The sequence below is a fragment of the Heterocephalus glaber genome, unplaced genomic scaffold, assembly GCF_053883595.1.
Source record: "Heterocephalus glaber isolate CG9 unplaced genomic scaffold, H.glaber_assembly_v1.0 deba00001497, whole genome shotgun sequence".
NCBI classification, from domain to species: Eukaryota; Metazoa; Chordata; class Mammalia; order Rodentia; family Bathyergidae; genus Heterocephalus; species Heterocephalus glaber.
The window spans coordinates 4,774,851-4,791,055 of NW_028258320.1; the positions used below are offsets into that span (position 1 = coordinate 4,774,851).

Below are 16,205 nucleotides of genomic sequence, written 5' to 3' on the forward strand. Positions count from 1 at the left end.
TTCCTTTGTTTTTTTTTGGGGGGGTTGTTTGCTTGTTTGTTTGGTTTTTTGAGACAGGGTCAAGCTGGCCTTGACCTCCTGTGTAGCCTAGCCTGGGGTTGAACTTGCAGGGATCTTCCTGCCTCAGCCTCTGAAATGCTGGGACTACAGGTCTGTACCACCATGCCCCACATGGAGATTTTAAAATGCTAAACCAAGCCAGATCTACTGTGGTAAAAACATTTCCTCTCATTTTTCAGCATAAATGAAAACAATGAGATCATATAACTACCAAGGCGATTTCACTAAATCATACCATAGCCTTTAAGTAGAAGGCTTCAAAAAAATTAGCGTGTCTTATAGCACCCTAAAATCATGAGAAAACTGTACTTTGTACTTGAGGTATGATCCTCCCCCTTTTTTCTTTTTCTTCCTTTGTTTTATTTTTGAGACAGGGTCTCACTGTGTTATCCAGTTTGGTTTCAAATTCAAGGGCTCAAGTGATTAAGGGCTTCTGCTTCTGCCACCTGAGTAGCTAAGGATACAGGTGCACACCTGTGCACCCAAGTCTGAAAAACTACAGTGATATCTATGAAATATAATGTAGACCCAAAATATTCTTGAGCTTAAAAAAAATCATAAAATATTATTTGTTTTACTTTAATGTTTAAAATTTAAATATTCACTATATATTTTAATCACTGTACATACTATGTTCATTCTTTCATATTCATGGATAAGGTGACTTGACTTTGTAAAAAGATTCCAAGCCTTGCTAAAATTAATCTAAAAGTCAAATAAAATCTCAATCAAAATTACAACACCGGGTCAGGGGTATAGCTCAGTGGTACAGCACTTGGCTAGCATGTACCAGGCCTGTGGTCTATTCTTTTACAATCCCTATACATTAAAAATAATGGGGAAAATAAAGCCATAAAGATTTTTTTAAAAAAAGGGGACCTGAGTAGACAATCTGGCGGCCAAGGATTTAGCTCAGTGGTTCTGCTGCCTGCCTTGCAAGCACAAGGTCCTGAGTTCGATCCCTGACACCCAAAAAAAAAAAAAATACAATCTGGGAGTCCAGAATCCAAGAAGTGCTAATAAGGCAAATATAATGTATTAAATATTTTTTAAAAAACTATAGATTTGACTATGTAAAAATCAAACATTTGTGTTCAGTAAAGACCACTACAGACAGCCAGGTTCAGCAGCATATGCCTGTAATCCCAACTATTTAGGAGGCGGAGGCAGGAGAATCACATGCTCCAGGCCTGCCTGGACAACTTAGTGACACCTTGTCTCAAAACAAAACTTTAAAAATGGCTGGGGATGTAGCTCAGTGCAGAGTGATTGCTCAGCACACATAAGGCTCTGAGTTTAATCCCCAGTCCTGGAAGGGGTGGGGAAACAGAAAAAATTAATAGGTGATACCCCAGGAAATGATATTATTATGGGTTAAAACTAAGCAGAGACAAACATACGTACATATAAATACATATAAATATGTGCATAAATACATATGTATTAATACACATGTATAACATGTGTAAACACATATGTATATGCATTAATGTGTATACATGTGTATAAATACATATATACATACATAGATGGATTTACACATGTAAAAGATTTCTGTAAATCAAGAAAAATACAGGAAACAAAGGATATGAAGAGGTAATTCACAGAAGGAAAACAGCTAACTAGAACATGAAGAAATCCTCAAACTCACTAGTAATTAGAAGTGTAAATTAAAACGAGACATCACTAAATGGCAAAAATTAGAAATGTAGACAAGAGTAAGTTTGGGGAGGTTATAGGAACATAGTGCTGGTTGGGTAGAAGATGATACAGCCCTCTGGCACTGAATGGTACTCATTCCACAATGGCACTCCAGGATCTAGATTCTAGAAACCCTCAAACCTGTCCACAATGGTGGCACTGTTTACAGTAGCCTAGGTGCCCACTGCTATGTGAATGATACACACCACGGAATTCCACCCTGCAGATGGAAGCAATTAGCTAGATCTATACCCAGCATAAATCTTAAAATACAGGGCTGAGTGAAAAAAAGGTAAAAACTGGAATGAGATCTACAGTATTCTGACAGGTAGACGTCTGCAGCCTAATACCACAGCAGTGTGATATGATAAGCTATTTTCTAATTAAAGATACTTATACAAAACAATCACGAAATATTTTACAAAAATACATATAGAACCAAGACATAGCAAACACATTAGAGAGGTGGCCGAGAGTGGGGGGAGGAAGGTGGGCATGGGCATGTGGGCTGGGTGAAGGCTTTTGTGCACCAGTGTTAGGCTGTGCCCAAATCACAGGTAGAAAGGCAGACTAATGCTTTTCATGCATGTATACATTAATTTATGCAACAAGACTTATTCAATACCTATGACCTGCCAAGAACTGCTTAAATAGAAACTTCTTATTTATGCAGGTATGTTTTTACAACCTCAGAAAAGATTCTTTTTTTTTTGGGCACGGGGGATGAACTCACCGGAACCACTGAGCTAAATCCCCAGCCCGAGAAAAGATTCTTGAGCTGAAAGTCAAAGGGAAAAATAAGTTACACTAGAATACACACACACACACACACACACACACACACACACACACATAAAGAAAGAAACTCTTCATCCTTGAAGTAGCCTTACCAAATTTTTTCATCAAATAAAAACACACCTTGAAGTTCTTTAAAGGACAAGCCACGATATAAAAAAGCATTAAAGCTCTATATGAAGGACACTGCCACATCTCAGTCCTTGGCTAACACACCTTTTCTCATGGCTTTCAGTGGTGAAACAATTACTTTATGAAAGAGATTTTTTTTCTACTTCATTTGTTCTATTTAAACCCCCCAAAAAAGATATTTTAACTGCTCAGGAACCTTCTTACCAGATTACAGTTTTCTAAAAGATTTCACAAGCAAACTGCTGGCTGCCAATCTAGGTGTTGTAGCTAATATGCTCATTATATCACACTGCTAACAAAAACACATGTTCAGTGCAAACCGACACATCTACCCCACATCCCCTGAGCACAGAAAGTGACATTTTTAAAAAGTTTCCTTTTCCCTTTTTAAATGTTTCATAATGAAATGACATAAACCTCAAATGTTACCTGGTAAACATAATAATATTGGTAAAGAAAACTAATAGTGACATGTAGGACATTATATGCCTAATAAAGCTTTAAAACTGCAATACTTCAGTATTTCAATGTTTGATACTAAGTGCCAATAGGTGGGAGGATGCAGAAGCAAAGAAAAACAAGCACTGCTTAGTTTAGCCCTGACTAGGTACTGATATCTTCCCATTTCACAGATCATTTTTCAAATCAAATGCACACTCTTTATCACTGCCTCTTCAATCTCCATGACTCAGCCTCAACTTCCACTACATGCTGTTTCTGCCATTCCAGGGCTCATTTCTGACTGGAAACCTTGACAAGTGCAGCTCATATCACCAGAACAGTTCTCATCTTTGCCAACCTCTTTCTCCTCCCCTACTATAGGATAATCCTTCATAAATATGTTCTCAGTTAACCGACTCACTCTCACATATTGTTAAAATTAAGTACCAAAGTATACAGAGTAAAAAGTGAACTTCTCAAAAAAAAAAGTGAACTTCTCCCCCAAAAAAGAGAATGCTTCAATCCCAGTCCTTACATTTTACAAAAGTAGGAGTATTCTACATTGCCCTATAATGAGACCTTTTACAACTTCACAGTGAACATCTTTGCACATGAGCAAACAGAGGCCTGTGCTTTTTGACAGCTAAATGGCATTCCATGGTGGACCCATCACCATACAGTGTAACCAGCCTCTGGCAGGTGTCATTTCCCCCATAACAAACAATTCTGGGAAGAAAAACTGTACACAGATTGTCTGTGCAAGTGTATGAATATATCTACTGGACAAATTCCTAAAAGTGGGTACACACACTTTACACTCCAACAGAGATCGCCTGATTACCTCCAAGAAAACTGACAAGCCTGCAAATGGTTTGTGACTTCCACTTTCACACATCCCCACCCACAGTTGCTTATCATCAACTTTTAAAATCTCTGTCAATCAGGTAAGTAAAAAGGTGGCAACTAAATGTTTCATTTTATATTTATTTGAATGATTAAGACTACTGAATCTAGAGCTTGGTACATTTTCAGTTTAGTTCTAGGCTAAGCTGAACTACTTATGGAAAAAACATTCAAGAATCACATTAACTGTGTAAATGAGGAGACAGGTAATGTTTAACTGACTGGAGAGCTTAGTCTGGCAAGGACAATAATGACACCCACAAAGGACAGGGTGGCTTCATTCATTACAGCATATTTACCTTTCACTTAAAATGCACTGTTATAAATTCTTCAAGCCATACCACACATTTTAGAAATATTTAGGATGTATTCAATTCCATAATCACATCTTTACTTTCTCATCTTTATTTATATCACCTCTTTGATCAGTTCACTTTGGCAATATTTTTAATATGTAGGATTATTAATCTGACCTTTAACCCCTTTAGATGTTGTAAAGTCAAAGGCACAATTAGTGTCAAACACGAGCACCTAATAAAATTAAGATATAGGTGGCTGCAGCCAGGGATGGTCACATCCCAGCACAGGGGATGTTGAGGCAGGAGCATAATAAGTCTGAAGCCAGTCTGGGCTACAACAGTGAATTCAAGGCCAGCATGGACTACATAGTGAGATCTTGTCTCAAAAAACAAACAAAAAACCCCCAAAACAGCTGCCACAATACGCATCTATAATCCCAGCTACTCAGGAGGCTGAGGGAGGAGGATCGCAAATTCACAGCCAGCCTGAGCTTCTTAGCAAAATCCTGTCTCAAAACTAAACGTGATGGGGATGTAACTCAGTCCAAAGGCCCAGGGTTCAGTCCTCACTACCAAAAGGGCACAAAAAAAAAAAAAAAAAGATACGGATGGCTGCTTCTATTAGAACATAGAAAAAGGAAGATGTTAGCAGTGGCCTTCCACAGGGATGTTCTAGGGACTCTGTGTGTGTGTGTGTGTGTGTGTGTGTTTTTTTGGTACTGGGGATCGAACTCAGGACCTTGTGCTTGCGAGGCAGGCGCCGGAACCACTGAGCTAAATCCCTGGCCCTGTTCTACGGACTCTGATTTATAAAAACAAAACACTTGGACAACTCCATCCCCTCTAGGAATGCGCACAGGAATGAGATGACCTCTACTCCTGAGTGCTGACTGGCTGCCAATGGCTCCAGGTCTGTGACTATAATGCCATTGGCAATGACACCTCCACTGAGCTATTCACACATTTTCATATCTGATTTTCTTTGTGACCACCTCTAGGTAACAATTTTTGTCGAGGAGAATCTAATTATCTCTGACAGGGACCTTGACCTTATTATCTTGATAAATTAGTGTTCATAACTACAAATAAGTACCACAAATCATCTGGCATTCCAGAAAGGTTTGGGCTCAAAACATAAGAATTATTTACCTCTATATACCCTTTCTTTAATTTTCAACTAAAATTTATATTCACAAAACAAACTGGTCCAAAATGATTTGAAAGTCACACACTTGCTGCTGTAATACATCCACACAGCCTGTCCAAGTGAACACATGACAGGTCCTACACCTCTTTCCCATGTCAGAAACTGAAAAAAGAGAGACCAAGAGACAGGAAAGAGCAAGAAACTCGCGTGACAAGATGCTCCAACCAAGCTATGAAGTATCTTCTGGTCACTCTTGGCTGCCTTTTGAAAAGGCTGCTACAGATCCGAGTGTCGTGTCCAAGCATCTTCCTCGTCTCACAACAACAGTGCTGCCCTCCACCCTCACCCACCTGCCCAGTGGCAGAGGCACGGCTGGGTGGGTTCTAGAGCCCAGGCCAGGAAGCTCTGGATCTGGATCCAGATGACAGGCTGGGCAGAGGCTCTCTGGATTCTACACTGCCAGGCTGCCCTGCTAATCCTCCCCAAATCCCACCGTATGGGGGCTGGGGCCGGGCCCAGAAGAGAAAATCCCAAACTGAATCAAGGCCAGCAGCTCTGAGTTACAGAAGACCCTAACATTCCTCTTTCATGAAGGGGTGGTATAGAGCAGGAAAGATATATACAAAAGCCTTTAAAAACATGCCACGAAAACACTTTATCCCTGACCCTTCTCATGTCCTCACCAACATCTGCCCTAATCATTCACCAGCATGGCTACATGGAAGGCATGGAATGGCAGGCATTTTCACACAGTGAGGCTGGGAACGATGCTACCAGAGTGTAAATTACTAATTAGCTCCAGAGAAGACAAAGAGAGAAAATACCTGTCAGAGAATGCTGTTTACAACTTGACATATAATAAAAACAAGCCCGAACATTTCCGAAGAGCGTCTTACTTTCCAGACTTCAATTAACATGTGAATGCAAAGGGAACAGTAGTATAGTCTTTAGAAACGGCCCATGTCTCAGAAACAATAAGGCATGACTAGAAACAATGCTTTCCAAGTAATTTATAATTTTCTCATCCTTATGAAAGGGAAGTGTTTTTAATTATTACAGTTGGCTTTAATAAAAAGCTGTATTTCATAGCTTTGATAATGGCTTAAAGAGGGGGTGAAAAGGAAAAGCAGCCCATGAGTACTGTATCTTACATTTGTCAGAATACAGCTAATACTCTTCACTTAAGTTGGACAGGCTTTTCTACAGATCACACCTTTATCAAATGGATAGGCTAGTCATTTTAATGAAGATTGGAGATGACTGGGGATGGAAGGGAATCAGTTGATTTTCTTATATGACAACAATCAAAATGTTAAGATATTTCTATTGGTCCTCTTACCATAAGGCACATTTATTTGTATTAGTCCTAACCAACATTCTTAAAGCAGTACATCTGCACTTTGATCTTTCCCAGCTGCTTGAGGCCACATAAAGATCTTCAAATCACATATTCCACCTGAATGTGTCCTGGTCATGGTGTTGAAAGATCCTGTGTCTCCTTTTTTCACAATAGTCACCCATACGTCATCAACAGCCTCACCACACTGGTGCCAGGGAGGTTCCCAGCAGAAGGTAAGTGACAACACAAATTTTGCTGATGAGAGGGGACCACCCACCCATCATTCACAGGGGAAAGAATCTTTCTCAGAATATACCAAAAAGAGCAGACCATACAACAAAAAAACCCACTCTAATCTTGACATTCCTTTGCTTTAAGCTGTCTGACTAAAATCAAACACACACTAAACTTGATATACAGCACTCAAAACATGCTTTCCTTTTCTTTTTAAAAATTGAGGTCTTCATATGCACTTTCTCCTATTTTACATGTTTAAATATGCACAAGTAAAAGAAAATGATAAAGCAAATGAAAACGTGGTAATTTTGAGTAAATATAGCAGTTCCTTGTATCATTTTTGCAAATTCTCTTCAAGTTTAAAAAACTGTAATAAACTCAAGTCATCAAAAAACAGAATACTGCGCCGGAGATTTAGCTCAGTTGTTCTGGTGCCTGCCTTGCAAGTACAACGTCCTGTGTTCAATCCCTGATACCAAAAAAAAAAAAAAACCAAAAAAACAGAATATTGGGCCAGGGATTTAGCTCAGTGGTTCCACCACCAGCCCTGCAAGCGCAAGGACCCAAGTTCGATCCCTGGTACCAAAAAAAAAAAAAGACTATAACAACAGAAGCTCCCTTTTAGAAGTGTTTCAAGTTTCAAAAAATTCACACACTTAGCTAATTTGAATACTTAGTAAACCTTTGAAAAAATGAGTAGACTGATATGTTTAACCAAATTAAGCCATGAGTAAATGTACAGTACTATAAATTACTTAGGCGTGCAGAAAGAAAAAATGGTAAAAAAACAAAACAAAACCCAAAAAAGGTCTGAATGAACTCTGCATATACACATCTGCACTGAAAGCTAAGCTCCATTTTTCTTCAAATGGCATAATCTTTCAATGCAACCCTATTAGAGAATACAAGTCCAGGCCTTCAAGAGTAGACAGGCAATGTGCAGTGCAGTAAGGCATTCTTAAATTGGTTTGGGGTTGTTTTATTTTATAAAAGCATGTAAGAAATTTGCTGTAATCTTCACATTATACATGATCCTCAGGTGTTTGTTCAGGCTCCCTGCTTACGCAGGGAGAAAGGTTAAGAACAGAACTACAGTAATAATTTAAGGGCTGGCAAACAACACTCATTAAGAGATGAACTAAATCAGCACTAGCGACCCTGGAAAGGAGTGGGAACAGCCACAGTAGTCACATGGAGAGGACACCAGAGAACAGACAGGGCCAGCAAAAGGCCAAGGCTGGACGTCCAGCCCTACCACTGGGCAGAAGTCCACTTTTGAACTAAAATAAAGATTAAGGGGTTGAGGGTGTAGCTGTGTGGTAGACCACACACTCAGCAGGTACAAAGCCTTGAGTTTCATCTTCAGCACCAAAATAAAATCAAGACTTAACATATCACTGGGTTAATACTTGACACAAATAGTGTTTACATTAAAAGATCAACTAACAAATGAGTAGTTGTAGAAATGTCTGAGGTATAACCCTGGACAAGTCATTTAATCTCAAGGAACCCCTGTCTCACCACAGAGTAACAGTACCCACCTTGTAGGACTGCTGTGAGGTGTACTGAGATACAATTTGTGCAGGGCTTATAATAGGGTCTGGCATTAAAGCATTATACATAGGTTAGCTATTATCATTAAGTTTATGAAAAACTAAAGTTTTATAAATACTAAGTAAAAAGTAAGCAGACTTTTATAATCAAAAATTGACAATGGGAGGGCCAGGGATTTAGCTCAGTGGCACCTCGCTGGCCTAGCAAGTGCAAGGTCCTGACTTCAGTCCCCAATACCGCAGGGAAAAAAAAAATTGACAGTGGGGAAGCTGGGAAAAGGAAACAAATGCTAATATTGCATTAAGTATGTGCTGATTAGACAGAAGACAGACTATTCTGACAGGGAAAATTAATGAAATGCTGGAAGAGGTTATCCACATAGGTTGCCACATTGACTTACAAGGAAATAGGAAAAGATTTGGATCTACCTGGGATGACTTAAGTGGTAAACTAGAGGTCTTTTCAAGGTCTCTTCCCATCCAAAGACTCTGTGATTAACCAGAAGAACATTTAATTACCTATGACCATTTCATTCAAATATGAAAATATAAACTAAACCTTTTTTTGCTTAGCAAATAAGATTATAACCAAAATAAAGTGAAGCAAAACTCTACTTGATGAACAAAAGAAAATACAGCTTATATTTTCATGGGCATCCTTATAAACAGCACCATCTAGACTAAAGATTCTCTGTTTTCAATGTTTCAAAAATCAATTAGGAAATAACTATTTACAGTAATAATCAGGGGTTCAGCATAGCATAACAAAACACAGAAACAAAAATGAGGACCCAATGAACATTCTCTTGGGAAGACTTTATTTTTCATTGTGGCTGATCATATAGTTTATGTTTTTTTTCTTTTTCAATATCAAATAAGTCTTAAATAATTACTTATAAAAATACTAATACCATATACAGAGTCCAACCTACTAATGCTGGGCCAGCACATCCACAAAGGAAAGGGACAAGCACATACAATTCACAGAAACAGTGGCCTTGTGCCAAAGTTATTCTTCATCTTGACAGTTAACAACTTCAGATGAATCTTCTCAAAACTTAGCAGCAAAAATGGTAGCTTTTAAAAATCGCCTCAAAATTGCTAAATCAATCTACTTACCTTGAACTTCTGCTTAAAAGAAACCAGAAAACAAGCTGGGTATGGTAGTGCACGCCTATAATCCCAGCACTCAGGAGACTGAGGCAGGAGGATCACTGTGAGTTCAAGTCCAGCTTGGGCTACATAGTGAGTTCAAGGCCATCCTGAACTACATAGTTAGACCCTGTCTCAAACAAACAAACAAACAAACAAAACAATCCAGAAAACAAACCATACTACTGTGTCACTAACAGCTAACAACTAAATCCACAAAGACTTAAGGCTCTAAAATCATTCAAATATACTAATAATCAGTTTCTGATAGCCATAAATTCAAAGCCTAATCTTTGCTAACTCTTACAGAGGCCATAATGTAATTTTCAGTGTTTTTACAAACAAACACCCACAAAACAGCTATCCAAAAGTTACACAACTTTCTATTTTTTCTTTGGTTTAGTTTTTGGTTTTTAAATTTCTAAGTATTTTTATTTCAACTCTCTTGGTTTTCTTTTCTTTCTCCTTCTCCTTCTCCTTCTCCTTCTCCTTCCTCCCCCTCCCCCTCCTCCTTCTTTTTTTTGGTACCGGGGATCGAACTTGGGACCTTGTGCTTGCAAGACAGGCAGCAGAACCACTGAGCTAAATCTCTCTTGTTTTTTTGTCTTGTTTTTGTTTTGTGGTGCCCGGCATCAAACCGAAGGCCTCATGTAACCTAGGCAAGTGCTCTGCAACTGGCCTACTCCCACAGCCCCTTCACAACTTGGGGAATAAAGTATCTTTGTGTATCTGAATGTACACTAATGAAATAACACCAAATATGATACCAAAAACAGGTATTCTTCCCTAAGTCAATTATACACGACCCTTCCACACCACCAAATATAAATATTCATTCATATTCTTAGCTAAATGTAAGAGCTTTGGGATAAGAAAACATTAAAACAAAAATATTAAGAGTAACCTGAATTTTGTCCCAAATTTCTTATCTTCTGTTTAATTTCCAAAAGTGTCCTACAAATCCAAAGCTTCCAGAAAATTAATTTTGACATGTCCTTGCAGTCATAAAACAAGGGAGATCGTGGAGCTGTCCAAGACTCCAAGTTCAATATGATCTACATATATTATTATAAAAGGGATGATTCAGAAATCCACTATTTAATCTAAAAGATAAATCCACCACTCTAAAATCCACCACAACGCTACAATCCTCCCTTTCTTTCACTTTATTAAAATGGCGAGTTACTTACTACAGTATGAAAAGTCCTCTACAAAGCTAAACTTGTTGCCCTTAGAGCCCTAATTTAAATCTCTCTCCCAAAAAACTTTCCTGGCTGGTTATTTGCCTTTCTGTGAAATGATCTCTCAATATCATGCAGTCACTGAAAATAATAAACTAGAAAGCTGGTTAAGTAATGGAAACAAGAAGATTCTCATCTTTATCCCAACAACAGTGCGCTGTCCATTGAAAACGAAAACGCTGGCCATAACGCACCCTGCTCAGCACTTGTCAGGCATAGCACTCGCTACACCAGCACAACTATCACATTTCACAGGTACCGCAAATAAACACAGCCCACTTTCCGTTATCCCCACACCAATGAAATGCAGGTTCTCATAACTGACACTTCAGCCTTCACCCATGAACGAAGCCAATTGAAAGTGGACGGAAAGTCGAATTAAAAGCAATGAAAGGCAGAAGCGGGATTCAAGATTCCTTGAAGACAGGAAAAGGTTTGCAATTTCCTACTTTGGGGGACAAAAGGACTCACAGTTTCAACACGCATTTCTCTTCCCAACAAAGAATTCCCTTCCTGCACCCCCGCCTCGGCCCCTACTTTGGAGCTTTCACCCCCGTCCTAGGTCCCTTCGCACTCACCCTGGCTGCTGTTCGTCTGTCTGCACCACAGGCCTCTACCCCGGGTCCGCGGCTACGGCGGCGGTGCCCTGGCCCTGCGGCCTCCCGCAACTCCGTCCCGGGAGCAGGCTGGACCGGCCCCGCGCCCGGCCCCGCGCCCAGCCCCGCACCCTGCATCCCCAGCCTCACATCCCGGGCCCGCCGCTGCCCGTCCAGCCCCATCTCTCCGCCTCGCTGGTCTCCCCTCGGACCCGGCAGAGCCGCCTCAGCGAGCACCGCTCCCCGGCGCCCCGGTCCCGGCTCGCCATCCTCCCTTCCGCCCCGCGCCACGCTCGCTCCGGCTCCACCTGGAGGGGCGAGGGTCTCTCCCCGCTTTCCGGGTCCGCCCCACCGCCCCGCTATTCGCACCCTCGTCACGTCTGCGCCCACCGCGCTCCCCTCCGACTCCAGCCCGGGACCCTGCCTGCCGCCGGTCCCTGCCGCGTCCCCACTCCCACCCGGCTGCCCCTCAAGCCGCGCCGCCAGCCTGCCGCTCCTCCCTCCCGCTAACCCTTTCTCCCTCTCAGCGGCTCCGCGCCTCAGCCCGGCCCGCGCCCCGGGCCCGCCGCCCTGGGCGCCCCGCGGCCCCGCCCCCGCACCGCCCCTCCCGCCCGCCCGGCGCACGCTGCCTTTGTCGCCCCTCACCCGGGGCGCGAGGGTCCGGCTTCTTTAAAGGGGAGGGCTCAAGAGCCGGAGCCGTCCGTCCCCGCCTCCGAGCCTTGGAGCGGGCTCCCGGTCGCCGCGGGTGCCCGGCCCCGGTCTCCCACCCCGCGCGGCCCTCCGCCTCCGCGCCCCCCCGGCCCCCCTCTATTTACCGCCATCCTCCGCACGCGCGAGCTGTCACCGGGGCGCGAGCCCGCCGGCCCTGCCCCGCCCCCTACCCGCCCATTGGCCCACCCGCCATCACCGCCCCGCCCTCTGACCGCCCATTGGCCAGCCTGTCAGAGCCCCGCCCACGGCCCCGCATTGCGCCAACCGCGCCGCGCCGGGCCGCGACCCTAGCTGTAGCCCGCTCCTCGTAGGTCTGTGCAGTGGGCGCCGTTTCAGGTCCGCCGTCGTCGCGCGGGCCCCTGGAGTCTGGCTTGAGGGGTGGTGGGGTAGAGGGGCACGAAGAGTCCCCGGTAGAAGTTTGGTTGACGCACGTGAGAGTAAAAAAGGTGTCCAGACAAAGAGACTCTTAAGGTACAGACTCGCCCGTCTGTCCCTCCTCCTTAAAGGGCCAGAGACTCCTCGCCCTTCTCCCAGCGCGCACTTCTGGGAGCCGGGAGTTTGGCCTGAGTTCCCTGTACTCTCGAAGGCTCACCTTTGACATCTCTGCCAACGGCAAAGAGGCAGTTTTCTCACTCTCCGTCTGTTTTTGTTGTTTTCCTTACCGTGCCGTTCCTAAAGCAGCAGCAGCCTGGGAACCTGGGCTTCAGGAGGCAGCGTTTGGAGAAGTTAGCCGGAGCCGAGCATGCGACTTACTCGGGCGGGCACCGATAGCCCGGGCGGGAAGAGGGCTACCATCCTGGACTGAAGAGGCTTGGGACGCGGTGGCCCTAAGGACCTGGGCGGGGGACATCGGGACACAACGGCCTGCGCGGGCTCCTGGGCACATGGTCCTGACCTAACTTAATTATTCTCCAACCAAAACAACATACTGCAATAGATTGATTTCAAAAGCAGATAGGAAAAGCCGTATGTATTCTACTGTGCCAGCCCTTCGAGGAATTTGCAAAAACATGAAACAATGACAGTTTTCACAAAATTTTGTTTGAAACATGCTTTTCATCAGAAATATTTAGGGTAATGTGCTGAGTCTACTCTCACCTTTAAATGAGGTATTTTGCTATATTTATTTATAGTACTAGGTACTGAATCCAGGCCCTTCGCACTGAGCTACATCTCCAGCCCTTTTTGAGAAAGGATCACAGTAAATCCCGAAGTTGCACAGGCTGGGCTCAAATTTCAGTCCTCCTGCTTTAGCCTTCCAGAGTGCTGGAATTACAAGGGAGTGCCACCATCCCTAGCAAAGTAGTAACTTTTAATTTTCTTAAAAATCAATAAGGTAAAGATCAACAGATATAACCTACATAAACACAGCCCTTTTTTTGTTTTTGGTACCAGGGATCAAACTCTGGACCTTGCACTTGCGAGGCAGCTGGCAGCACCACTGAGCTACATCCCTGGCCCCACAGCAATTTTTTTTTAACACAGCTTTTTGAAGTTCTCAATACTTTTTAGAAATGTCAAGGGATCCTGAAATCAAAAAGTTTGAAAATTATGAATTAGAGGAAAGAATAGAAAGAAGCTATTTTAAGTAATTCAAATCTGAACAGATTTGGGGGATCCCTAACAGAAGTTTTATTGTAGCTTCAGAGTTAAAGAGGTTAGGCTGGGTGGGATGGTGCATGCCTATAATCCAGCACTCAGGAGGCTGAGGCAAGAGGATCACCATAAATTTGAGGCCAACCTGGACTACATAGTGAGTTCAAGACCAGCCTGAATTGGGCCGGGGATTTAGCTCAGTGGTTCTGCCGCCTGCCTCACAAGCGCAAGGACCCGAGTTTGATCCCTGGTACCAAAAAAAAAGACCAGCCTGAACTACATAGTGTGAGACCCTGTCTCAAAAAAATAAAATAAATCTCCCTATCTCAGTAATGGTCGCACAGCTGTGCCATTGATCTGGTTCCAGAAAGCACACCTCTGGACCCCTGTACACTGCTGTCACAAAGCGTCTTTTCGTGGCAGATTACAGCCTAACTCCAAGCAGCACTGAACCCCTGACCTCCCTTCTAAACATACTCACCACTGAGGACTGGAGCGCGGTAAAGACCCAAGAGCAGGGACAGAGTGCCCCTGCCTGCAGTGCTCTTCCTAGCCATTCTCTGAGCTGCTCAACAAGCCTATGAAATAAGGAAGGCAGACATCATTGTTTCCCAGTGGACAGGACCCAGAAAATCGGGCCTGGCTGAAGTCACACGGCACATGAGGCCAGCACTCTGAGCAGCACCCAGCCCTCTAAGGCAGCAGTCTCATGTCCAGCAGGTTGCAGGACACCTGTCACCTCCACATCTCCAGCCTTGCCTTTCCTACACAGCTGAAGATTTCTGATGCTCAATTCTGGGTTCAGGATAACCTAGGCTCTATCAATGCAACTTCTAAATGCTTTTCTAAAGCTTCCACAGCAAATTCAGAATTCATTACTAACCTTAAAAATGGGCCTATGCCATGTGACAAGGCAGGGGACATGTTGGAAATGAAACATAAAATGCAAAAGAATTAGGAGTCTTGGGGTGGGGATTTAGCTCAGTGGCATTGCACCTGCCTTGAAAGTCCAAGGTCCTGAGTTCTATCCCCATTACCACACACACAAAAAAAATACAAAAGAGAATTAGGAGTCTTTGCCCTGATGATTCCAAAAAGTTTTTGGGTTTTGTTTTATAGTGTTGGAGACTTAGCCCAGGGCCTTGTACATCCTAGGCAAGAGCTCTACCACCAGCTACAGCCATACCCCAGAAGGTTTCTTTACTAGGTAATTTCATCATGGACCTACTGGGAAGTCATGAAGTACCTCAGGATGCGGTTGTAGTGGGATGGAGTTCCTAAAAATGCTGACCTGGTTTTTGTTTCTTCTCATGGACCAGGTACCAGAGCTTTCATCTATAGTGGTGGGGCCTGGTACCTCATGGAGGGTAGGAACTATTTTTCTCTTGTCAACATTATACTGTAAAACAAAAATATATACTTTGGGCTGGGGATATAGCTCAGTGGTTCTGCTGCCTGCCTTTAAAGTGCAAGGTCCTGAGTTCGATCCCCGGTACCAAAAAAAAAAATATATATATATATGTTTATTCTGCTGAATTAATTTTCAGATATCACAGAGTATGGTAGAAAGAAGAACTCTGGGGCCACAAAGAGAGCAAGCAAGCTTGCTCCACACATACTCTCCTGCTCATTTCTAAAAGAAGAAACTTACGGAAAAGGAAGCACAAGAAAAACACACCTTCCCAGACACTCTGAGCTGCCTGCAGGACTAAAGTGAAGGGGACGATTGTGCAGCAAGGAGCCTAGATGTGGGGTTCAAACAGAAGGGGAAACTTTGGTCACAAAATACTGGTTGGGCCTATCTGAAACCTACTTCACTTGGTCTGCATGCTGTTCCCCTTCCAGGATGTTTCCCCTTTAAGGGCTTGGTTTTGTTTTTAATCACAGATATTTTAAGATATTCCAATGAAACATATAAAGCCTATTCCAAAAAAAACCCCAGCACAAATGGAAAAAAACCAAACAAACCCAGCACAGGTACACAAAATTCTGTGTCTGGTTTCAGGACATCTTAGGCTCTTTGAAACTCCAATGTGAAAACTCTGGACGCATCAAGAACCACTGTCCGACCAGGAACAGTGAACACACCTGTAGTCCCAGGACCTTGGGAGGCCAAGGAGGAGAATCACTAAAGCCCAGGAGTTCAGGGCTAGCCTGGACAACATTAAAAAAAAAAAGAGAAATCCTGCTGCAGGGGCGGAGTGCAGCTCAGTGGCATGCTTAGCACGTGCGAGGCCCTGGGTTCTACCACAGTATGAGTGCACAGACACACATACACACACCCTAGAGTCACCATCCTCTC

The 16,205-nt window shown here is 43.2% G+C and overlaps 1 protein-coding gene across 17 annotated transcripts in view; it reads right to left on the reverse strand.

Annotated features, from left to right (window-relative positions):
* Usp49 (ubiquitin specific peptidase 49) overlaps positions 1–12,467 on the reverse strand; it is a 54,754-nt gene extending 42,287 nt beyond the window's left edge. For 14 of the 17 annotated variants that reach the window (XR_015440245.1, XM_087184519.1, XM_087184523.1 and 11 more), the window contains exon 1: positions 12,242–12,386. The gene's annotated coding sequence lies outside the window, so the exon portion shown is untranslated. Of the gene's footprint in view, positions 1–2,494; positions 2,540–12,241; positions 12,387–12,411 lie in introns of those variants that run through there. The other 3 variants (XM_087184517.1, XM_087184515.1, XM_087184518.1) reach the window with 2 other exon arrangements.
* Positions 12,468–16,205: the final 3,738 nt, after the last annotated feature.